Genomic DNA, 26,916 nt, shown 5'->3' with positions numbered 1-26,916 from the left:
TTGAGAAACTTTACCAATCAAATGCCACCTAAGGAAAGAAACCCTTCTGGGATAAAAATCCTTCTACCGAATTGTGTAAAGGCTTTATGAGTTTTTGAGAAGAAAGGCACCCTGGAAATTTTAGGTTATTTTTATCACTTTTATTGAAAAGGCCACTTCTCTGCTCTAAGGCTGAATTTTTTGATGCAAGTTCAGTGGCTCTGGGGTGAATCTGAATGAAGTTTTCAGAGCAGCGAGAAAAATCATGCAGTGTTAAGATGCCAAGCTTCCTCCGATAAATCTTTTGAAAATAACTGATAAAGATGCTTAGGGTTTCTCTGAATTCCCATGAGGTATAGCATTCAGAGAAGCTGGTAGTTTGGAACAGTGCTTTCCTTTGATTACAAACAGTTGAATTCTAAAATGCCACATAGCAATATGAGAGCAAAATACATTCATTTTTAACTCACAGTGGACAAAATACACCCAGTCTTCAATTTGAAACTCAGGAAGTAGATGTGGATGTATTGGTCAGGTTATCTTATTGGCTGTTCTTAGTGATCAATACCAATGCCATGGTCATCGGTTATTAGGGAGAGAAATGATTGCATAAGCCATTTAAGACGTTTGGCAAGGGTGTATCAAATACCAGGAGGAAGAAATGGGATAGAGAAGAAATAAATACAACAAAAGTCTTCCTAAATCAAGAGACAAGAGATCCAGTCTGGCCTATGACCTACATAATAGCACACAGTAATTAATAGCATACCATTCTAATACAGGAAGAAAAAAACTGGAGTTTCTGGAGTTTGGGCAGTTTGTGACTTGTTGGATTTTGAGGATTTTAATGCTGCTTTGTAACTCAGTTTGAATTTTAATTTTTTAAAAAATATTTAAGCAATCTCTGTACCCAAAATGGGCCTCAGACTCATGACCCGGAGATCAAGGGTTGCATGTTCCACTGACTGAGCCAGCCAGGCACCCCACTCTGGACCTTTTTTCACAATTTGAACTTTAAACTTCTCCTATGTACTAAAAGTCATTCACTTAATAATAATAATAGTCAGCATATACCATGCTTTTTATAGAATAGACATTATAGCTTACAAATACCCCGCCACAACCTTTTAAGATAGAGGATTGTTTCCATCACCATTTTTCAGAAGAAAAAACTGAATCACAAGGAGGTTAACTTGCCCACGGCTATACAACTATTTAGTGGCAGACCTAGGATTCAAACCCAGTTAATCCAGCTCTAAAGTCAAGGCCTTCATACTACTCTATGACACACTTCAGTTCATATTTTTATTGCTCATTCATGAAGTACATGGCGCTTTGCTTATTTATGTAGATGATGTGAAGTATGAGACAGGATTTTTTTCATCTTTTAATTAAGTAACATTCGGCATCTTTCTCCTTTCCAAAACCCCATGTGTGTGTACATAGCATTACTTAGCATTTTGCTCCCATCTTTGGTGCTGTCTGTACTGAAAACCCCCAATATAGTGAAAATAGCTTACTGGCGGAGAAGAGCTCATAATATGACACCTAATACTCATCTATCCCCACTGTAATATCTGGGTCAGCTAGAGCAAACAAATGGCTCAGTGAGGACACTCTGGGCTGGAGACTTATGCTGCAAACTGCCTGTTGTGATGTCAATAATGAGAGAGCACACCCAGCCTCCATGCTTAGCCCACCTCCCCATTTCTCCAAGAAACCGACACCAACCCCAGGAAAGTATTAAGGCCAAGATCTGGATCTTTTGCTACAACTAAAAGTCTAAGAATAGCAACATGAATTATACACATATGTTGTTGAGCACTGCCCTATATAGCACAGAAATATTTTTATTAAAAATAGAGACTCTATAAATCCATTATAGCAAGTCAGAGTATAATTATACGGTGAAGCATATGAAATTACCAACATTCAACCTTTTTGACCTACAAAAAACCTGTTTCCTTATGTACAATGAGTACAGTACATAGAGTATCATGTATAGGACATAGAGTATTCTTAGCCAGTGAACCAGCTTCCCAGAAGGCGCTTTGCTCAGTCTGAATAAGGTTTAACTCTTTGGTCTCTCTCCCATTATTGTATATTCTTGTGGTTCAACTCTGACAAAACTAAACAGGGTACGCAGGTGACAGTGCCTCGGCTGCTGCAAAGCCTCATGGAACAGCTTCAAGGTGATGTGAAGTGCAGGCTGAGTGGCTAGTGGCCTTCCCAGGAGAATGTCAGAGAAGCAAAAGTGAAAATCAGCTGCCACGTAGAGGGCCATGCAAGACCTAAGACATTATGGAGCTCATCACGTCGTTGCGCTGGAAAAATGGAACAGAGACATGTCTCAACTTCAGGAAGTATGACAAGAATGAATAACTGTCAGGATCGCCTTTTCATAGGGATGACCCCCAGCAGCCCATGTTTCTAGAAAGCATTCCCTATATTAAACACATATGCAGAAAATCATAATGATAGGTCTATGCTTTGTGGGGACTGTGATGAACAAGGCACCGTGCTAACTGCTTTGCACGAATGCATTAGGGTTGTCCAGAGCGACGGAACCAGTGGGATATGTGTACAATTGAGATCTACTTTAAGGAATTGCCTTACACAGTGGTGAGGCTGGCAAATTCAAAGTCTCTGTGGCAGGCCAGCAGGCCAGAGACTCTCAGGCGGGAGCTGATGCAGCCATCTTGAAGCAGAATTTCTTTCTTCTCAGGAAATCTCAGTGTTTCTCTTAAGGCTTTTCAACCGATTGGATGCCACCAATTCAGGTTGTAGAGGATAATCTCCTTTACTTGATGCCATTGGATTGTAGATGTTGACCACATCTATGAAATACCTTCACAGCAACCCTTAGATGTAGTATTTAATTGAATAGCTGTGTATTCAATTATGGTGTAACCAAGGTGACAGCTTAAACCTATCATCACAACACGTATGCCATTTTTGTCCTCATGAAAAATCTGTGAGGATGATACCCTTTTATCCTCATTTTACAGATAAAGAAACAAGTTCAAGAAGGTCAAGAACTTGCTCAGGATAACACAGTTTGTAAAGGATGGAGTCATGTTTTGAAACTAGGGAATGTAATTTCAGAGCCTCTGGACTTAACCACCGGGTCCTGCTGTCTCACCAAGCAGCGAGGATTTTATGCTAAGGATTCAAGAGTTGAGAAAGCAAAAGCCAGCAAAACGTAAAGCCAAGAAGAGGTCAGTATGAGTGAATCACAAGCTTTCCAGCATCATTGGCTCCCTGGCCATCTCACCACGCTGTGTACACATGCGTGTGACCTATTAAGTGAACCACAGTCTACATAGAAGGAAGATTATACTATAGGGCATACAGGGGTACCAGCTTGTGTGAAAAAAAAAAGGCAGATCAAATCGAATTACACATAAGACAGAAATCAGGGAGATGAATGAAAAAGTCCTTCTTTCTGCCATTCCACATAAACTCCTTCCAGGGTTTTATTCCAACTGGAACGACAGCATTAGCACTATCTGGGAAAGCGATCCCTCAGAGCTGCGGCAATGTGGACCTAGAAGGACGTAGGACTTGGGGACTCCCTGGAAAATCAAGTAGACAGCTAGTTGGGGCGGGATTTTATGGTTGCCCAGAGGACTGTTCCTCACTTCCCAAACACCTCTCTCTCTCACTGTCACCCTCTCTTTTCCATAGACCATAGTGGCACTGGCAGAACCTTTCCATGTCCCCAAACCTCTTAGCTCTGTTTGCAGATATTTTAGCAGACCTTGTTCCCACCTTGGGAGAAAAATAGAGGCCAACAAAGACAATCTTCCTAAACATCTTTTTATACCACCCCCAAACATAGATCTGTACCAATCCTCCCCAGCTTCCTCTATAAGACCACCCCTTGTCTTATGTTCTCGACTCCAAATATCATTGCCATCCATCCACTCTAGAACACAACCCATCAGTCATCATTTTCTTCTCCCTCTCTTATATTTTCAACCTTTTTAGTTTTTTCTTTCCCCTCTGCCTGCAAGTAGAACAAATGCTGCCACCACCTTAAAAAATACCTTGCATCTAGATCATTGTAATAAGCATAAACAGATGCAAATACTTTACAAATGGGAAAATTTGATCCAAGGAGTTGGGATCAAAAAAAAAACAACAACTATATTCTGATTATAATAAACACATCTTACATGTAAGAATATAAAGATACTGTAACATAGGGCCGCCTGGGTGGCTCAGTTGGTTAAGCTTCTGACTTCAGCTCAGGTGATGTTCTCACGGTTTGTGAGTTCAAGTCCTGCATCAGGCTTTGTGTTGACAGCTCGGAGCCTGCTTCAGATTCTGTGTCTCCCTCTCTCTCTGCCCTTCTCCCCGACTTACACTCTGTCACTCTATCGCTCTCTCTTTCAAAAATAAGTAAACATTAAAAAAAATCTTATAAGATATTATTAATAAAAAGATAGAAAAAATAGATTCCTTCCAAACCCTAAGCAAAATATATCAAAGAAAACTTTGAGATGAGAAATATTACGAGAAATAAGAAAAGGACATTTTATAGAGAGAAAAAGTTCAATTTACCAAGAAGATATAAAGTAGTCTAAATCTGTATATGCTTAAAGAGACTATTCTAAATTTGCGTATTCTTCTAAATATAGACAACAAAAATTAGCAAAAGAGGAAACACGTATCAATAATGTGCTGTGGGTTTCGGCATACCACTACCAGTAATTTTTAGAGCAAGCAGACACACATACACAGTGAGATTTCAGATGGTTTGATTAACATGATCTGACTGAAATATCAATAAACTGTGCTACCAATGAATGTAGAAATGCACTATCACTATGCCTACAGATACGTTCAGCCGAAACAGGCACACGCATGTTCCCAAAGACATTTACAAGAATATTTGTAGCAGCACTATTCCTAATTGTCAACAACTGGGAACAACCCAATGATATCAGGATGGATGAAATAAATGAATAAATAAATGGTATTTAAAATATATACATACCTCGCGTCAACCCTGCTTCTCCTCGAGCTACCATAACTTTCCTTCGTTTGCTTCTCTGACACTCGTTAAGTAGAAAATACTTTCGGAAAAAAAAAATACCAGCTGTTTCCTCACTTCCGTTGCACGGTGCTCAGTCCTTAGCAATATTCCCAGCCCCCATCATGCCACAGAAATTGCTCTGGTCTCCATTATGTTGTTTCTTATTCCTGTTCTACTGGGCTGGTTTCCTGGCATCCCCTGAAACTGATGGTCACTCCCTTCAACCTGCAACTTTCGTTTTCCTTCATTTTTTTATGTAACATTTTTTTTAATGTATTTAATTTTTAATTTTATTTTATTTTGTTACATTAGCCGCAGGTGAACCATACAGTGACTCGACAATTCTATACATCACCCACGGCTCATCACAAGTACATTCCTCAATTTCTTGATTTCTCTCTTGGTTCTCTGTTGCTAAAGCCTTTTCTTTTTTCTTGGGTTTTCAGTGCCTTCTGCGGCCCCTGGTTCTGTCACTGCAGGTGCACTGAGACATGAGGCCTCATCTCTGCGCGTGCTGGCCGATGATAGTGCCCCAGTTTTGGTGCACAGCTGTGCCGGGGCAGTAGGCACAGTTACGTGATTGAGCGTGGACTCTGAAGTCAGGTGACAAGCTAACTCTGCAAATCAAGGCCTCTAAACCCAACCCTTCTCCTGAGCTTTAACCAGAGGGGCCCTAAAAATAAACTTAAGCCGGGTCAGATCTGTGCAGTGAGCCACTGTTGCATTCCCTTTGCGTTCATACGCTGTTGAAAGGCCGTATCCTGTTCTCGTAATACCAGACCCGATTTATGCACTTCTCAGATTTGCTTGGCTATGTCGCCTGCTTGGGGAAACAGATGACCCTCCAGGAAGATCGCTTGGCGCCAATGGCACTCTTGTCAGGGCGGAGAGGTGATGTGAATCTACTGAAGAGAAGCTGCCCGACCTCTGTCCTTGCCCTCCTGATGGAGGCTGACTTCTCATTGCACCAGGCTCCCCAGCACTTGGCCCTGCCTCAGCAAGCAGCTGCTTTGGGTTTCCCATGTTGCTAGAAACAGGACCAAACCCGCCTCATCTCATACCTCTGACCTCACACTACGGGGCTGTCTTTTCCTGCCCTTGTGCTTTGCCGTCACTGCTGAAGTACAGATGCCAGAAGCTTCCTAAGCTCCCCTCCCCGCCCCCTTCCCACCGGCTTTCCAGGATGGGCCTTTCAGAAGGCAGTGTGCAGAAAGGCAGGCATAAAATGTTGCTGGCTCGTGCCCTTTCGCTAGCTAAATGCCACTGCTCTTGTGGAAAAAATAACCCAGACATGTTAGAGAGTTACACCCCAGTGGTAGAGAGAGGGGGAGACTTTGTTCAGTGAGGAAGAGGAGATAGGAAGCAGCCAACAGATTCTTCTTCCTCTCTCCTCCCTAAGAGACTGTTCCGGGATCTAGTGGTTCCATTTTCCCCTCTCTGGAGTTGTCTGAGCAACCAGCTAAGTTTCCAGGTAATCTGGACAGCTTGGAATGCACTCCTTTGCCCTTGCTTTCTCTCATCCCCTACCTCACTTACCTGGTTCCTTCACTCTTGCTTCCCTGTATCGCACCCCCTCAGCAAAACTTTGGCACTTAAGTTTTGACTCAGGCTCCATACTCTAGGGAAACCACACTAAAATATTCACAATACAAAGGAAAAGGGAGCATAATCCTCTTGATTCTTTACTAAGTGCCTGTGTTTCTCGCTAAGTGATCTACACTTCTCTCTCTGAATCCTCACAGAATCTCCGCAGTAGGTACTATTTTTCCCCTATTACAGTGAGGAACGGAGGCTCACTGAGGCTTAGGAAACTTACCCAAGGTGGCACAGCTAGGTGTGACAGAGCTAAGGTGCCAACACCCACGTGTCTGGCTTCCGAGACAGTATCCCTCTCCCTGTTCTTTACTGTTCCTAGTATCAGGACATTGCATTCTGGGGATTCTGTGAAGGTTCCATGTGGTAACTCATTGTTGGACTTTCCAGAAGCTTTGAGAATGATTCAGTGAAGAACATTTTAAATATCCAAGCACGGCACCATAAGAGAGTCCCAAAATGACAGGGTGAACGATCAAATCAATAAAAGCAGATGGTTAAAACACCCTTATTATTGGACATTTAGATATCGCTTATATTCTCATTTCTAAATGGAAACCCATTAATGAGCCAACGAAAGGTCATGAAAGTAGCTGTTGCAGGAGGGGACACAGACATCCAAAGGGAGAAACAAAGGAAGAGAGTTCCACCCCATCCAAGCCTAGCTCTGTGCTCCATCCATGTGTGAAATCACTTGGTCAAGCTCATCTAGACCTTCCAGATCTGTCTGTTCTCCTCATAAAGATCTTTGAGAACGAGGAGTACAAAGATTTAGCTAGAAAATTAATCTTGAAATGAAGCAGAGGGGTCCTGACTGCCAGAGACTGACAAAGGAAGGATTTCCTCATCCTGCACAGACTGTTACTGGCAGAGTTCTCTGTGTGTCCAGAGGTTCGGGCCAGGATTGTGCTTTGGAAATTGGAGAAAGACCGAATTTGGACCCTAGTATAGCACTCAGCCCCTCTCCAGGTTGTGAATTACAAACTGGACCTTCCCACCCTGTGTCCCTGCTGCAGGAAGGAGATGTTTTTTGTGTGATTACAAAATCAGACTGTTTACAGATAATTATTTTCTCTTGGTCTGAGAAAGTGCTGGAAGATTGACCTCTTGTACATGCTTATTAATTCATAAATGCATACTTATAAAAACAGGTGGATTTGTCTAAACATGAGGAAAGCATTAATACCACTTGCCTGATACCGAAACTCTTGCCTTAAAACTTGATAAGCGTTCTGAGGACCTCCAGGAACTCTGCTGTGCCATAGGAGGTTAGTTTTCTGAGCGTCATTGCCAGGAGAGGCCTTTTCCTTTTCTGTATTGTCCCTGCATGCTGTTCAGTCACATAGCTGCAGTGCCAAAACCCTCACCTAAAGAATCAGCACTTGTCTCTTAAAATATGTAAACCTTTCATCTCCCAACAAAACCTGTTCCAAGAGCTTAAAACACATTGTCTCGAGTTGTAATATCACCTGGGAGTCTTGATGAAATGACAGGACATTCTGATTCAATAGATCATAGTGGTGGGGGGGGGGCGCGGGGTGTTGGGGCTGAGATACTGTATTTCCAGCATAGCTTCTGGATATGTCCGTACTTCCGATCCACGAACAAAACTTAGAATACCAAGAGCTTAGAAGACCACCTTGATTTTCTCTTGAGTGTTTTGAAGATCATTTGGTCTCTAGAAAAATGTGCCCCTTGAAACTGCCTCATTGTTACCAACAAGCTGTTCTGGGCACCACTGCAGGAATGTTCAAACAGATGGGGATAAAGTTAGAAACTGAGAACATCACACAAGAGCTGTTCTCATTGGCCACGTTGTTTTAGCTCTCGGCACAACTCAATGCTGACCTAAAGGCTTATTCTCAAAATTACACACAAAAGTGGATTTTGCCAACGCTACTTGACTAATATGCTTGTTCCTGAGACCACCAGCCTCGTTTTATTCAGTCTCAAATTGGTTATTTTTCTTTGGGCAGTTTCAATTATTGTATAGGATAAGAAGATTTAAATGTTAAAACACATAAACAGAAGTAGCTCAATTGTGTATTTAAATTCTGTATTTGTTTTAACAGAAGTAATACTTGTTATTCTGTCTCTATTTTAGGGTTTTCAGCCATTTTAGTGTCAAAAAAAAAAAGTATTGTGGAAATTCGGCTAGTCCAAAACATGTTTAACTGTCTAGAACAGATGAGGGAAAGGGTATTGAATTAGGCAGCTTTTTCCAGATGCTTTAGAAGTGCTTAGTTAATATGTATTGCCTTTTACCCAAAAAGCATAGCTATGTGTTATCTTATATAGAAAAATACCTTACTTAGAGAAAAATTAAAACAAACATGCAGTTGTATATAAACTGTACCAGTTCTTAGATTTATCCCTTACATTCATTGTTGAAAACTGCCTGCCTAGATCAAATCTTTACCACCACATTTCTGTCACGTCCCCCTGGTCATTATCCCTGTTTTCAGAGGCTAACTATTCTAAGTAGATACCAATTCAAAAACAATTTGCCAAAAACTCCTTACTTTAAGGAAATTAAGACCTTAGGAACCGTTTATCATATCACTCTCCTATTTCAAGACATTTGCTCAAAACCTGTCGTTCTCAACCCACTACTCAACACCCTTCATCAAATAAGTTAACAACCAAAATCTTAGATTTGAGAGACCAGTATATTCATTCCTCAGCAGAGGGAAGTTAAGGAGCCTACATCAGTTAGTCTTGATTATTTTTCTCTTGTCCATACTGATCTGTGCTACCTAACTATGAATTCAATTTCCTTAAAAAACATAGAACTGGGGTGCCTGGGTGGCTCAGTCGGTTAAGCGTCCGACTTCGGCTCAGGTCATGGTCTCACGGTCCGTGAGTTCGAGCCCCGCATCGGGCTCTGTGCTGGCAACTCAGAGCCTGGAGCCTGCTTTGGATTCTGTGTCTCCCTCTCTCTCTGGCACTCCCCCCGTTCATGCTCTGTCTCTCTCTGTCTCAAAAATAAATAAATATTTTAAAAAATTAAAAAAAAACATAGAACTATTCAAATTATTTCTTCTTCGGTGAGTTTTGGTAGTTTGTGTATTCAGAGGAGTTTCTATTTCATTGAAGTTGTTAAATGTATGTGCATAGAGTTCTTTTTTTTTTTTTAATATTATTGTCAAATAGGTTTCCATACAATACCCAGTGCTCATCCCAGCAAGTGCCCTCCTCAATGCCCATCACCTACTTTCCCCTCTCTCCCACCCCCCCCATCAAACCCCCAGTTTTTTCTCTATATTTAAGAGTCTCTTATGGTAGAGTTCTTTATAATATTCCCTTAGTATACTTTTAACATATGTTGGGTCTGTAATGATACCATCTTTTCCCCTCCTGATATTTATAATTTTTTCTCTCTCCCTCTCTCTCCCTCTCTCTCTCCCTCTCTCTCCCTCTCTCTCTTTCTCTCCTTCTCTGGTTAATCTGTACAAAGTTTTACCATTCTTATTGAACATTTGAAAAAGTCAATTTCTGGTATTTATTTCTTTTCTGTTTTCAATTTTATGGATTTATGCTTTTATTATTTACTTTTTTCTGATAACTTTGGTTTAGTTTGTTCTCTGTCTAGTTCCCTAAAGAAGAATTATATCATTAACTTGGGGCCTCTTGTCTTTTCTCATATATACATTTAATAACATATTTTCCCCTAAACACTACTGTAGTTTTTACCTCACCAATTTTGATATGTTGTATTTTCATTTTCACTCTGATACTTGGTCTCCAGCCCATGGATTGTTTATTATCTAATTTCTTATCTAGATTATTATCTAATTTCTAAGAATTGGGAGATTTCCAGATATTGTTGTTATTGACTTCTAGATTAATTGCATTTTGATTAGAGGATATATTTTGAAAGATTTTAATACTTTTACATATGTTAAGGTTGTTTTTATGACCCAGTATATGTTCTGTCTTGATAAGTATTTCCTGTGCACTTGAAAAAAATGTGTATTCTGCTATTCTTTGGTGGGATGGTGTTGTTCAGGTCTTCTATGGTCTTGGTAATGTTTTTGTCTACTTGTTCTGTTACTGAAAGACAAAACTGAAAGCCTCCAACTATAATTGTAGGTTTATTTCTCCTTGCGGTTCTTCCAATTGTATTTTAATACCATTTTTTGGGTTTTGTTTTGGTTTTCTGTGTGTGCATACATATAAAAGATTGTATGTCTTCTTAGTGAATTGACCCTCTTATTACGTAACGATGCCTCTTGGTAATTTTCCTTGTTCTAAAGTCTACTTTGTTTAACATTAATAGAGACAATCCAGCTTTCTTTCGTTAAGTGTTTGCACATTACACATTTTTCTTTTCACTTTTAACCTATCTATATCAAGATGTTTTCAGTGGGTTGGTTTCTCAACAACACATATTTGAGTCTTAGTTTTTTGTCCAACTTAATGATTGCTGTCTTTTATTTTGTGTGCTTAGACCATTTATATTTAATGTAATTATTGATAAGTTGGTGTTTTAGTCTGCCATTATTTTGTTTTTTCCCCCTCTATTTTGTATTCCTCTTTTCCCCTTTTGTGAAAATGTTTGAAATATTTAACTTTATATTCCATCTTAATTTATCTACTCTCTTTTTGTCTTTATCCCTTTGTGTGGTTGGTCTAGTCATTGCTACATACATATGTCCCTTTTTATAGTCGATTAAAATTAATATTTTACCTCTTGGGGTTAAATGTAGAAAATGTATCCTCCCCCTTTTATGTTGTATTTGTAGTTGTCATATGTATTACATCTACATACAGTAAAACCTACCCAGGCAATAGTATAATTTTGGCTTTGTATCATCATATGTATTCCAGAGAACACATGTACATACGTATTCCATATGTAGAGGAGAAAATAATCTGTCATATGTACCTAGGCGTTTACCACTTATGTTGCTCTTCCTTCATGCCTAAAGTTCCAAGTTTCCCTATGGTACAATTTCCTTTTTTCCTGAAGTTCTTCCTTTAACATTTGTTTTAGAGAAGAAATGCTTTTGACTAAAATTCTCTTCGTTTTCTTTCAACTCAGACTGTTGTTATTATTCCTTCATTCTTCAAAGGTATTCTTATTGGATAGAGAATCCTGGGTTGACAGTTCATTTCTTCTACTACTTTTAAAGTGTTGTGTCCCTTTATTCTGTCCTTTATTGTTTCTCATGAAAAATCCACAGTCATTCAAATGTAGTGTGTAATTTTTTTCTCTGGAAGCTTTCAAGATTTTTTTTTAATGTTGGTTTTCAGCAATTTGATTAAGATGTATCTGGGCATGGTTTTCTTTGAGTTTATCCAGTTAAGCGTTCATTAAGTTTCTTGAAACTGTAAACTTATCTCTTTTACCAAATTTTGGAAGTTTTCAGCCATTATTTCTTCAAATTTTTATTCTGCATCATCTTCTCCTTTCATAGGTTTCAACTGGCATGAATTTTGTATCTTTTTATACTATTCCACAGGTCCCTGAGACTTTGTTAGCTTTTTTTCCAATAAATTTTTCTCTGGTATTCAAATTGGATGTTTTCTATTGCTCTATTCAAGTTTATAGATTCTTTTCTGTGTCATCATTACTTTACTTTTTTTAGTTCTAAAATGTCCATTTTATTTTTTACAGCTTCTCTTTCCCTGCTGAGAACTATTATCTTTCCATTTGTTTCAAGATTGTTCAACCTTATTTCATGAAACAGTTATTATAGTTGCTTTAAAGTTTGTTAGAGGATTTAGATCACCAGGATTCACATCACTACAGGGTGGGCAGCTGTTGAGTGTTTTTTCCTTATGAGTTATTGAGATTTTCTCTTTTTTGCATATCAAATGTGTTTAAATTGTATCCTAGACATTTTGAATATAATCTTATAAAATTCTGAGTCCTTTTGAAGTCCTTTTACATCTGGGATGTAAGACTTCCAGTTCTAGCCAAGTTGAAGTAAGAAACTAGTTTCACCATCTCTTGGAAACAAACCCACCACTAAAAGGGCAAAATATAAGCAACAGGGGTTTTCAAGACATTGGATATCAGGCCATTGAGGACAGCAATCTGTAAGGGACAGGAAACACATGAGGGGAGCTCTAAAATTATCCCTTTTAATTCTGTAAGAGAGTTCTTAGACCATGATGCAGGGGGTGGAAACCAAAGCAGATTGCAGTGGTTTCCCTGAGTTGAGTAGATTAAGCTGAGCATCCATGGAGACCAAATTGGCTAGCATTTGCAGTACAAATAACAGAGATGGGAGAGATCTGCAGGGGACCCCCTTTGAGTATTCTCAAGAGTACTGTTCAGTGCATATGTGTGACGAAAATACTTGATGTTAGCAAATAACCGCCCCAGAAGGATCAGAGGAAACAGTCTTTGGAGTTCACACAGGACCAGAAATATGACCTCTTTTCACCAGCCAGAATGGGAAACCTCATATCCCATGAAACATCTAGTAAAATACTCAGAAGTATCTTATTTCAGTAGTGAGCAATAATTAGCCTTAGGTTAAATGCCGCTCTTATTCTACCTAAACAAATCTTAAAAGCAAGACACAAAAAGGCCAACCTGTTTCTTAATTGCATCCCAGGAAAAACGATTAAGAATATTTATAGGAAAACAAAAATGTCCGGCACATAACAAGGTAAAATTCACAATACCTGGAATCCAGTTTAAAAGTCACCAGCCATGCAAAGAAGCAAAAAAATATAACCAATAATGAGAGTAAAAATCAATCCAGAATTGATATAGATGTTAGAGTTAGCAGAGACATTAAAAGTTATTATAACCATATCATACATGTTCAGAAATTTAAGTGGAGACATAAGATATTTTTTAAATCCAAATCAAATTTCTAGAGATGAAAACTACAATGTCTAAGATGAAAACTACATTGGATGGTATTAACAGCAGATTAGATATTATTAGAAATAAAGATTAATGAACTTGAAGACGGTAATAGTAACTATCCAAACCAAAATCAAGAGTCAGACACCTAACCACTTAATTGATTGAGCCACCTAGGTGCCCCAAACTCTTCCTTATTTCGAGGATATTATAAAACAGAAGTAATCAAGACAGTGTGGAATTGGCATGAAGATAAATCAATAGAAAAGAAGATTCTAAATATATATGAGCATATCAACAAGTATAGACAACTATTTTTTGACCAAGGTACAAAGGCAGGTGAGTGGTAAATTGGATGTCCTATGCGAGAGAGAGAGAGAGAGAGAGAGAGAGAGAGAGAACTTCAATCTATACATCATACCATTTATAAAAATCAACTCAAAATAAATCATAGATTTAAGTGTAAAATCTAAAACTATTAAACTTCTGGAAGAAAACAAGAAAATGAAAAAGCTACAGACTAAGAAAAAATACTTTGTCCATTTTTAATATTGAGTTCACTATTTCCTTATTGAGTTTCAAGAATATTATAGATAAAAGTCTTGTACAAGATGTGCATTTTGGAAATATTTTCTTTCATTTTGTTGTTTGTCTTCTTATTCCTTAAACAGTCTCTTTTTTTGTCTCTGAATTTTTATTTAAATTCTGTTTAGCTGGGGCATCTGTGTTGGTTAAGCATCTGACTCTTGGTTTCGGCTCAGGTCATGATCTCATGGTTTGTGGGTTTGAGTCCCGCATCGACAGTGTAGGACCTGCTTGGGATTCTCTCTCTCCCTCTCTCTCTGTCCCTCCCCTGCTTGCTCTCTACCTCTCTCTCTCTCTCTCTCTCTCAATATAAATAAATAAACATTTTTTAAAAATGAAATAATTTCCATTTGGTTAACATACAGTTTAATATTAGTTAAAGGTGTAGAATTTCACGATTCATAGAATTTCATGATTTGTAGAATTTCATGATTCATCACTTACATACAATACCCAGTGCTTATCACAAGTGCCCTCCTTAATCTCTGTCACCTATTTAACCCATCTCCCCATCCATCTCTCCTTCAGTAACCATCAGTTTAAACAGAGTCTTTTAAAGAGCAGACATCTTTAATTTTGATAAGGTCTATTTTATCAATTTGTTCATTCATGGTTCATGCTTTTGGTGTCATAATGAAGAAATCTTGCCTAACCCAAGGTCACAAATGTCCACTCCTTGGTTTCCTCTAGAAGTTTTATAACTGTAGGTTTTACATCAGAACTATAATATACTTTATTACATTGTGCAAAACATAAAGTCAAAATTTTTTTAAGTTTGAAAATATTTATAAATTAATAAAGAATTTATATCCAGAACGTATAAAAATACTCAAAACTCAGCAATAAGAAAATGTACAACCCAGCAAAATAAGCAAAAACGAATAGATGCTCCACCAAAGAAGATATACAGATAGTAAATGAGCATATGACAAGATGCTCAATATTATCAGTTATTAGGAAAATGCAAACTAAAAGCACAGTGAAATACCACTAGTCACCTAATAGCATGGCTAAAATTGAACAGACCGGTCAAACCGAATATTGGCAAGGATGTGGAGGAAATAGAACTCTCATGAGCTGCCTTTCATAGGTCAGATTTTTAAATGGTACAGTCACTTTGGAAATGAGTTTGGTAGTTACTTGGAAAAGTTAAGCATGTAATTACTATGGGATCCATCCTTCCTCTCTCAGATACTCAAGAGAAACGAAAACACATGTCCACACAAAGCTGCCATTTGGGCTTTTGTTAATAGCCCCAAACTGGAAACAACCCCAAATGTCTATTAGTAGAGACAAACACACATTTTGTATATCTGTATGTGTTAGTCTAGATCCACATGTATTAGTGTATATCCAGATGTATTAGTTTCTTGGGGCTGCCATAACAAGTGTCCTGAACAACGGGTATTTATTGTTTCACAGTCCTAGAGGCTAGAAATCCAAAACCAAGGTGTCCTTCTACGTGCTCTGAAAGAGATCAGTTCCAGCCCTCTCTCCTAGCCTCTGGCAGCCTCAGGAATTTCTCGACTTGTAGTTGATGTTCTCCCTGTGTGCTTACATCATTTTTCCTCTGTGCATTTCTCTGTGTCCAAAGTTTCTTATTTTATAAGGAAACCAGTCACATCGGATGAGGGACCACCCTTAATAACCTCATTTTAACTTGATTGTCTCTGTGCTGATCCTATTTCCAAAGAAAGCCACATTCTAAAATACTAGAGGTCAGGACTTCAACATATCTTTCATGGGGAGGGGTGGGGGGAGACACATTCTACCCATAACACTATGCAATGGGTTACTATTCTGCAATTAAAAGGAAGAACATGATTCTGAAAACATTTATGAATGAAAGAAGCCAGATTTTAAAAAATAGTGCATACTATATGATTCCATTTATGTAAAATTCTACAAAATGTAAACAAGCCATAAACTATTTACTTTTGTTAAAGAAGGCAGATCGGTGATTACCTGAAGCAAGGGATATGTAGAAACTTTTATCGGTGGTGAACGTTTGCTATTTTTATTGTGATAATTGTGGTCATGCAGACAAAATGACTTAGAGGCAAAACAATCAAATTCAGTCAGTGGAATGAAACAACAGGGAAAATACTCCAAAGATCGGCACTGTTGGGTGTCATTATCCAGTGGTTGAACCATTATCTAGTGGTTCTCCCCTCTAGCTTCACCATCGTGTCACTTATGCTCTTTGTACAGCATACCTCAGAGATATTGTGAGTTTGGTTCCAGACCACCGCAATAAAGTGACCATGACAAGTCCAAAGATCTTTCTGTCTTCCTAGTGCGTGTAAAAATGACGTTTACACTGCTATAGTCTATTAAGTATACAGTAGCATTGTGTCTAAAAAATGTACTTACCTTAATTTTAAAATACTGCTAAAAAATACTAATCATCCGAGCTTCCAACAAGTTGTAATCTTTCTGCTTACGGATGGCTTTGTCTCAGTGCTGATGGCTGCTGCCTGTTTCTCTGGGGCAGTATTCTATGTAAATGGATATGAGTATCAGTTTCACCAATGACTGGATCCTTGGCCAAGATGTTTTCTTTCTCTGGGTCTTAGTTTCTTTGACTGAAAGACAGATAATCATGTCTGTTGCAATTCAGCTAGATTTGATAATACATACAGTTGTTCCCTGTTAACACAAAGAAGAGATTTTTTTTTAAATTTATTTAATAAACTGGCATGGTACTCTTTGTCAGCCATTGTTCTAAGCGGTATTCAAATATGAATTCATTTAATTTTAATACTAATCGTATAATGTAGGTATTATTCTCCTCATCTTTAAAGTTTGAAAAACCTACCCAATGTTACAAAGCCATAACGTGGCAGAGTCGGGACTGGAGCCAGAGAGCAGTCTGGCTACAGTCTGTGTTCTTAACCGCTGTGCATACTGCCTTATATTTGGGGTTAAATGTACACTTTTGACAGGGAAAAAAATCCATGTCGCTCACTAAAAATGATAGCCGTTGTGTTGAAGCGACGGTTTTCATTATCCAGCATTACATAATACGTCTTCTTAGTTACTGTTACTATCTACCAAAGTTTCTAACACACAGTAGGCACACAGAAATATCGATTAGCTGACTTGTCACATAGTCAGTTCTCAGTTAGCCAAACTGACAAAACAGAGATCAAACAAGTACTAGCAAATCGTTTCTATTTGGTCTGTGAATATCTAACATGCTAGGGCAAGACAGAGAGGGCTTTTGTCTACAATTCCCCTTCCTAAATGTACTTCCCTGGCGCATTTACTAACTTGTCTCTCAGACATTCTGCAAGCTGTCAGTAGATTTTCTCTAACTTTATCTCATTAAAAATATCATTTTCTATTATTTCTGAAGTCCTTTTACTCCCTCAGCCACTATGAGTCTGTAACTCATCCCTTTGTTAGCTCAGGGATGGCCAGTGGGTTTCATCAGGAGGGTCAACTCTGGGCAGTTGTGTCTCCCTTGGAACAATGTCTGGGGCCGTGCTAAGGCTGTCTCCTGGCATAATCATATGTAGCCGCATTCACAGGGGACTAAGGGAGCCATGGACATAGGGCCACACTTATTCCCATCCCTGTGTCCCACCTCCTTGCTCAGTACTACGTGTCCAGCCATCAGAGTACAATAATGGTGAGGGACTCAAACACCACTGTTAGAGGATCCTCAATTGGTAAGAAAGACATCTTCACTTTTTTAAATTGAAGTCCAGTAAAGATAGAGCCAGCAGCGTTAATTTCTGCTGGTCACTCTTCAGAGTCTGCTGGGATTCTACTCCTTCTATTTCCTCAGCTTCAAGTGGCTGGCCTCTCAAATAAGTGATGCAAGAATCCAGGATCATTAGAGATCCCTTTAAGCTCAAAGTGGAAACTGGAGATGATGCAAGTCAAATCAAGGGTGGAAACAGAACCTGAGAACCTAGTGCTTTGGCAATGGAACATAAGGATCCTGGTCTTCTGTGAGCATTGCTTTATCTATCTATGAAATGTCACCTGTTTCTCAAGGATGAATCATTGGAAATAAGATAATATATTTACAGGATAAAGATAGGGAATATCTGAAAATCATTAGAATTCATTTCCTAATATTAATGAAGTACATGACAACACTAAAAATAATAATAATAATTACTATTATTATTATTATTATTATTTGAAATGCTCTATGAAGGAGGAAGTTACTCAATTTTCTTCCATCAAGTGGCCCGCTTCCTAGGAATCTAAGGAGAAGTTCTCTGTATGAAGAGAAGAAAAAATAGAAGATAGCTCAGTGGAAGACTGAAGAAAGAAAGATTGGGCCAGCCCCGGCCATATACAGAAGAGCCTCTCGACCAGAAGGTCGGTGATTGCCTCAGAATATGGCACTGTCCTCAGAGCATGTTAACTCTTGGTCCTATTAGTTTCCTACTGTAGAGAGGCACAGGGCATCATGTTCATTCTTTCTACCTCAGCGACCTCTGACAGCCTGGAATACTCCACTGGTGCTTGCTTGGATTTCTTTTCCCACCACCGTGGCACATCTCTTCAGAGCAAGGATTTCAGGCACATCTATCTGGTGGACCAGCCTGAGACACCCATGAACACCTATGGCAGAAAAAGAAATTACAAAGCTGTGTAAAAATATTTCTGCCATTTTTAACTTTAGAACATTAGAAATAGACTTTTAAAATTGAAAGTAACCCAGGGGCTTTAAATATCTAGCTATTAGGTTTTTTTTTTTTTTTTAATAAACTGCCTAATGAAACTGAGCCCTTTATTCCTCAAAAAAAAAAAAAGAGTGGATAGAACTGTGTCATTTCACAAGGTGACTTTTTTCAAAGCCTTTTTGACTCTCAACTTTATAAAGGATAACATTCAATGATAACTAAAAGCCTCACATTATTCATTCCTCTTTGAGCTTCTCTTGAATGTGGTCTCTGATCCTGGTGTTTTTGGATAGACTCCCTTTATAACAGCTGCCCAGTGATCCATTGAAATGACAAGCGAAGGGCCACATGGTGGGCTGAGTGCACTTAGTGCAACTGTGACCAGAGAGATGACAAAAAGGTTTCTTCTAGTCAGTTGCAGAAATGCCTCTACACCCGTGGATGACAGAGAACTCCAGGTAACCTCCCTGGGGGTTATTTTTAGCCAACAACCATTAATACTCATGAGCTTACTACTGCAGAGATCAAATTCCATAGCACCAGCTTTGAGAAACACAAATGTGGAACGCTTTGCTTTTTTGACACAGGTTTTTTTTAAGGGACTCCATTTCTAGTTAACGTGAGCAACAATGAGTTGGATTAAGAAATGAGTGCTACATGATTTCTATCTGTTTGACATAAATGAGTAAATAAAAAAAAATAAATGTCATTCATAAGAGGCCCATGTATTTTCTTTTTAACTTTCTATTTTAAAATAATTTTAGATTTACAAAAAGTTGCAAAAGAGAATGGAATAGAATCCCATGCTCATTTACCCATCTTTCTCCAAGGGTGGCACCTTTTATAGCTGTAGGTCAATATCAAAATCGGTAAATTGACATTGGCAGATTACTATCAACTAGATTACGGACATTATTCAATTTCATCAGTTTTTACACAAACTCATTGTGTGTATGTGTGTGTGTAACTTACATGGTTTTATGGGCAAGTTCTGCCAAACTTTCAAGAAACAGATTATTCCCAATGTATATTAGAGGAGTACCCCATGAAATGTCAACATTCGGTCAGTTGAAAATCAACTCTGAGTTGTAAATTTGATACATAAATATGATTCCATTTGTGCTATTGAAAGTTTGCAACAATACTATGCTCTTCAATTGTGTTGTCTTACTGAGTTTATTTTTATTGTTTTGATTTTTTCCCTAAGCATCGACTTCACCTCAGGTCATGATCTCACACCTCATGAGTTTGAGCCCCACGTAGGGCTCTGTGCTGACAGCTCAGAGCCTGGAGCCTATTTCAGATTCTGTGTCTCCCTCTCTCTCTGCCACTCCCCTGCTCACAGTCTGTCTCTCTTTCTCTCAAAAATAAATAAACCTTAAAAAAAATTTTTTTCAAGAAATGTAAGTAGTTTTTTCTGTCCATTTAAACAAACATTTTATAGCTGAGGCAAAGATTGTTTTGGGTTTTCTATGTAGACAATCTGATGTGAATAATGACAATTTTATTTCCTTCCTAATCCTTGCATTCTTTGTTTCTTTTTCTTGATTTATGACTCTATCGAGGACCACCAGAATAATGTAGAAAGGGCATGGTAGTAGTGAGTTCTTGATTTTCTAATGAGATGATTCTAATGTCTGTTGTAGGTTTTGGGTAGTTAACTGTAGTCATATTAAGGAAGTTCTCTTCTGTTTCTTACCATGTCTTTACCAAGAGCTTTTTTTTTTAAATCATGAAAGAGTATAGAATTTTACCGAATTCTCTCTGTGCCCCTATTGAAGTATTTGTAGGTTTTTCTTCTATATTTATATGATCAACTACATTTAGAGATTCTCTAATGGTAACCACTTTTCCATCTCTAGGGTAAGCCCAACTTGGTCAGAATGTAGTTTCTGTTCTTTATATTGCTGAATTTAGTATGCTTTTTATCATACCTGGCATTTTTTATGCAGATAAATGAGTGATGTTGTCTTATAATTTTTTTTGGTTACACAGTCCTTGTCTGATTTCGGTGTCACCATTGTGCTGGCCTCAAAGATGGGTTGGGAAATATGCACTTCTCTATTCTCTAGAAAAGTCTGTCCTATGTGAAATTTCTGTTCTTACATATCATGGAATTCTGGAGTTTGGAGGAAAACAAGTTTTAATCAACACGCGTGTACCATTACCACTAATAGTTTTTTTATACGGGCATATTAAATATCATGGTCAAGTCTTTAAAACGTGGTGGTTTTAGATAACATAAATTGTTCCAGTCTTCCCATTTACTAATTCTTGACTGGGGAAGGTTTTGTTTTTCAAAGCTCCAATAGGCGAATATAGTGGTGCGATCCACTGGAGAAAGTTTTGTTGAGTGTGGCAAATACCATACGACTCTACCAGTAGTTGTTTCACTGAGGTTGAACAAATCACAACACAGTCACTAGATTTACAAGCTTATCTTGCTAGTACTTGGTGGAACGTGGATCTGAATCCTGACAAACTGCCCTCAGAAAATTTAAAATCCTGAATTCCACACTGAAAAAGACGTAAATCTACACAATGCCTGACTCCCTCTATCCTGAAAAATAAATAAATAAAATACACACACACACACACACACACACACACACACACACACACACGTTAAGCCACAAGGAGCACTATCATAACTACTCTCTTGCATATATTCTCAACCCCTCAACTACTGCCTGGACTCACCATATTCATTTGGCAGAATCACAACCCTAGTTAATACCAGCTGTTTGCCTATTTCATACCTGTCTTTGTACAGCTAATATGCCTGGAGGAAAACACACAATCACGCTGATTGATCCTACTTCAAATTTCTAATTTTAAGTCAAATGAACCCTTGTTTTATGATGCCCAACTTCCCTATTTCGTTCACTCTCCTATTCTTTGAGGCAAATGCGGTCAATTCTTTTTTTAAATTTTTTTAAAGTGTATTTATTTTTGAGAGAGAGAAAGAGAGAGAGCATGAGTAGGGGAGGGGCAGAGAGAGAGGGAGACACAGAATCCGAAGCGGGGTCCAGGCTCTGAGCTGTCAGCGCAGAGCCCGACGTGGGGCTCGAGCACACAGACTGTGAGATCGTGACCTCAGCCGAAGTTGGACGCTTAACCAACAGAGCCACCCGGGTGCTCCAAAACAGTCAATTCTTGTTATTTGCTACAGTGACGTTCTCTGATGTCACCAGCAACAGTGAACTAATGCATACTGAACCAGTGCTCCTAGGAAAAATACAGAGTTAGGTTGCTACGAGCTTCTGGCCACATTTTCATCAACTGATCACATACAATCTTGTTCTTTGTGTGTTTTCATTTAAAGACATCTTACTGAATCTATATTATTGATTCATTAACATTTAACTCAGAGACAATAGCATTATAACTCATGCCTGAATTGTCCAATAGTCATATTTTCTCCATAAGGCACACCACAGCCTCCTTGCTCTTAGGAACACTAGACAGCATTTCAGCACTATGCTTGCAGGTGGGCATTTTAGACAGCAAAAGCACCATTTTGTGCTAAAAGTATGGCTCTACATAGGCAACGAAAAGGTCACTTTCTTATAGCACGAGGGCTAAAACAATAAAGCACAGTGTAACTTGGTCAGTCTCAGCTGGGAGCATACATGTTGGGTGACCACAATTTTTCATAGCTCTGAGTGTGCACATATCTGCAAATGAAAACACTAAGACTGCATGTTTGAGGGTGACAAGTTAATTTTAACAAATGGGTGAATTTGTAAATGTTAAATCCACAAATAATGAGAATCAACTCTATTTTACCATCTTCTTCTCTCAAACCTTCATCATCTCCTCTCCCCTCACTCTAAGTCATGACCTTGTTTTTCACTTCTCGAAGCAATCGGAACTTCTCTTTCCTACCCCCACTGTCAACCTTCCAGCATCTTCTCCCACATATTCTATCTTCCTGATCTCTACCAGAGATAAGTTCTCCTTGCTTCTATTTAAAATCGCCTCCCCCCCAACACCCATCTGGGCACTAAGATCCCATACGCTCTCACCTCCTTAATGACACTACTCTCGCTTTTCTGCCCTCTCTGCCAAGTATCAGTTTTTCTTTCTCCTAAGTCATTACCATCAGTGCAAAAATATTGCTCTCTCTTCCTTGTTGATAACTTCTGGAAGTTATTGTGAAAAACGTTTTAAAATACGCAAACAGTTTGGAAAATTCCAGATTCCTGTCTTTAATACTAATGAAATAATCAGAAGTGAGATTAGTAATTGCAGCAGTATTCATAAAAGCAAACAATTAACTATGGGACAGAATGGGTGGATCTGGGAGGTATTATGCTAACCGAAATAAGTCACACAGATAAACACAAATACCATATGATTTCACTTATATGTAGAATCTAGAAAACAAAATAAACAAACAAACCGAAAAAGCAGACAGACCTATACATACAGAGAACAAACTGGTGGTTTCCTGAAGGGAGGCTGGGGGGGTGGGGGGGATGGGAAAAATGAATGAAGGGGACAGGGAGATACGAGCTTGCAGTTATGGAATGAATAACTCACAGAAATGAAAGGTACAATGTAAGGATGATGGTCTGTGGTATTATAACAGTGTTGTATGGTCACAGATGGTAGTTACACTTGTGGTGAGCGTAGTATAATATAAACTTGTGGAATCACTATGTTGTATACCTGAAATATAACATTGTATGTCAACTATACTCCAATTAAAGAAAAAAAAAGAATTTAAAGCAACCTAAATAAACAGTAGGAGGCTGGTTAAATATACACAGTAAAATACGATGTAGACATTATAAGCTACAGATTGCTATTAAGTGATATATTCATTTCTATTAATTAAGTTAAAAACATAAATTACTACACAAATTATATTGTCCTACTTTTATAAAAAGAAAAAATAAATTCATTTTGCCTCTGTGGGTTTGCACCCTGAAAAATAATTGGAAGGATATTTGCCAACATTTTACTCCTGGTTTCCCTGACGCCCCCACCCAGGGTCTTAGGCACTGCACTCAAATCTCAGGTGTGCCTGTTCCCAACTAAATCGTGGCCCAGAAAGCCACAATAAAACTGTAGATGCATTGCTAGCTTATTCCTAGAATGTCAAAACAAAAAACGGGTTGCAGTGTCTTCTTTTTCTTATATAGATACACTGTATTTGATTGTAATCCTGGGAATGTAACTAAGGGGCCTCTTAACTTGGACAAAATGGCTGCCAAAGTGGTGAGCGGGCATCATCCTTCCTTACTTGAAGGCAGAGACCATGAAATCTAATACCCCTGTGGAATAAGAACAAACAGCTCTTCAGTAGCAAAACCAATGAACAACTATCTCGAGACTGTGTTTAAAAAACAAACAAACAAAAACTGCAATGCCAAAGAGTAAGCAGAGCCTTTTCTAGGGCAGGTGGGAGGTGTGTTTGTAGTGGGTTGACTAGTTCAAAGCCAGACTCCTCTCTTGCCAGCTGTTCTGATTCTCGCAAATTATCACCACAGTTACTCCTCCACGAATCCTCATCAGATATTTTGAGAGATCAAGAGTATTTCCCAAAACCCAACCCAATTCCCCGAAACAGGAAAGACCTATCATCAGATTCTAAAACTCACCTCATACACTATTAAACAGTGCATTACATAAGGAAAAGATAAGAATCAGCAGTAGAATTTCAATCGAATACTATTTTAGTTGTCAAAGGACTTAAGTACTCACCTCAAACTCTCACCACTATGCTGTTACCTGTCCTTTTCCCCTGTTTGCCCCATACCCTCTCCCATTAGTCAACTTAAAGATTCTTGATTCTGCCTTTATAGAAGACATATATCAAGAGGTGTTTGCTTGATGATTATTATTTAAATGATAGTTTTATGTATCCTTCTGCTGTATATCTCAAACAAAGTAAAAATAAATAGGTCTACGATGAAGAAAATGGTTCACTTTTAGGGGTTTTAAAAATTACGTCCTTTTCAGGGTACCTGAGTGGCTCAACTGGTTAAGTGCCTGACTATTGATTTCAGCTCAGGTCATGATCTCACAATTGGTGGGATTGAGTCCTGCATCGGCGTCCTCATTGACAGCACAGAGCCTGCTTAGGATCCTCTCTCTCCCTCTTTCTGTGCCCCTCCGCTGCTTGTGCATTCTCTCTCTCTCTCTCTCTCTCTCTCTCTCTCTCTCTCTCTCTCTCTCTTTCTCTCTCTCTCTCAAAATAAATAAGGTTAAAAAAATTATGTCCTTTTCTTCCCCATATCTGTTAGCAGGTCAGGACAGAACTTTGACCCTTTCATGACCCCCGTTTTTGCCTAGGTTGAGTCAGCTTCCCAATCTGTTCCCATCCAGCCCAATGTCAATACTCTACCCCTGCAGAATTCAGCCTCCTTAGGGCAAGAGTGCTGCCCAATGGGCTCCTAAACTCCGGGAACCTCATCCTCAGGTCTATCCAATCAATGTATGGACATAGAGAAATACCTAGAATTCTTTAAGTCAGGATTTTTTGTGAAAAGAGCAAAACAGTGTACTGAATATGACCGAACACATACTTCAAAATGAAAACCGTACAGTTTTTTATAGGCAGGTAAAAGGGCATTTTTATCCAGGCAACACCTGAGGAACCTCAGAGCTCATGACCTCTGACCCAGAAGCCAGCTGTTGATGCTCCAGGCAGACTGCTTCTTAACTGTCATAGAACATTGGGAAAGTTCTTAACTGTAGCTGACGGCAATATCCAGACATATCTCTTGTTGCACCTGACGGAGCAGGAACCCTGTAGGGACCTTTGAAACCAACGGATATTTAGACACTTCTGCTGGACCGAGTGTCCCCAAAGGAAAGCAGACAGAAAGGAAGAAGTAGGGTCCTGGGAGAAGATACCTGTGAATAAAGAAGTTTAGCCAATTGGCTCTGACAGGGCTGGGTGAAGCATATCACCCAGACACCAGGGACGTCCTGTGTATCCCTGAGCCAGCTTTTCTGCCCAGCTACCCACAGCCCCCTCCCCTTCCTCAGGGGAGAAGTGTGCTCCAGAAATGGGGGAGTGGGGGGCGCCCTCTGGTCCAAAGGAACAAACCATGTATGTCACCTGTGCTCTAATACCATTGGAGTGGTGATCCAGAGGAGAGGGGCAGCTGTTGAGGAAGCGACCTATGTGGGAGGAGACCAGAGTATGGAGAGGAGGCCAGAGAGATTGCAAAGCCATGTGTGCTTTGTTTTTAGGAATATCAGTCATCATGCCTCCTAGGTGCTTCAGGAAAGAAAGTGAACTTACCTTCCTAGAAGGAGGGCCATTCAGATAACCAATGAAGACACACTTAGAAATCCTGAGGAATGTTTTGAAGAGGGATCGTGAAGGGGGGAAAAATCGGAATTTTTCTGAGAAGAGAAGTGGGAGTCCAGAGCAGGGAGAGTGGCAGGGGAGCCACAAATGGGGAATGTTAATGTCCCCAGGGGCAGATAAAACTGGCTGCAAACTCAAGGCATATGCGGGGGTGGGGGTGGGGCCAATGATATGGATCTGGAATTCTTCCGCACTCAAGGGATCAATGATAACCCTTCAACCAGAGTGGATTAGGGAACCATTCTGGTCCAGTCTGGGTCCTCTTCCTCATATCCCTATCTGTGTTCATAAAACATATCTTCACTGGGTATCCCCTTCTTGGTTTGGTGCCCTTATTTCTGAGACCTGGACTTTTTGCTTCGGAAGTTGCTCCTAGAACAGCCTCCAGTTACACGGTCCTTCCCATTTATTTCATAGCAGGCTCCACTGCCCCACACTATATGCTCTGTAAGGCTTGCTGTGGCCACAGGGGCTGCCCTCCCTAGCCCAAGCCTGCTGTGCCTGTTTCTGTGTTCTCTTTGGCAACTGCATTCTTCTCTCTTTGGGACCCAGCTTCTTTTTACATGCTATGGTAATGAGAGAGGTGTTTTAAACCCAGCTCCCCAGCTGAATAGTACCTCAAAAGGATCCCCGTTAGAAAAAAAAGAATTGGGATGGGTTATAATTTTAACATAAAAGGCCAGCTCCTGCTTGAAATTAGAGGTGAAAAGTATTCCCCACTAGTCTAAACCATAACACCGATCCATCGCTTACACAGGAGGCAATAAACTTCTTTCTCTAGCCTCCCACCCCCATCCTCTTGCCATAGTAGCTGATGGCAAAGTCTATTTTGCTAATGTTGTGCCTGTAATGTAAGCCTCCATTGAACAGGTCCTCAGACTTTGCTGCCCACCTCTGGTCATTTTGCTTCTTTGTT

General features: G+C 39.3%; 1 long non-coding RNA gene across 1 annotated transcript; it reads right to left on the bottom strand.

Moving 5' to 3' along the window:
- Positions 1-125: 125 nt before the first annotated feature.
- Positions 126-25,361, bottom strand: LOC113600906 (uncharacterized). Its single transcript, XR_003422014.2, has 3 exons — positions 25,226-25,361; positions 16,398-16,609; positions 126-2,303 (listed from the first exon to the last, which is right to left on the bottom strand). It is a non-coding gene; the product is annotated as an uncharacterized LOC113600906 (long non-coding RNA).
- Between the last annotated feature and the right edge of the window lie 1,555 nt (positions 25,362-26,916).

Source organism: Acinonyx jubatus, chromosome A1, assembly GCF_027475565.1.
Source record: "Acinonyx jubatus isolate Ajub_Pintada_27869175 chromosome A1, VMU_Ajub_asm_v1.0, whole genome shotgun sequence".
NCBI classification, from domain to species: Eukaryota; Metazoa; Chordata; class Mammalia; order Carnivora; family Felidae; genus Acinonyx; species Acinonyx jubatus.
Note: the sequence above shows the minus strand (reverse complement) of the source record. Positions and strands in the feature narration are given on the sequence as shown.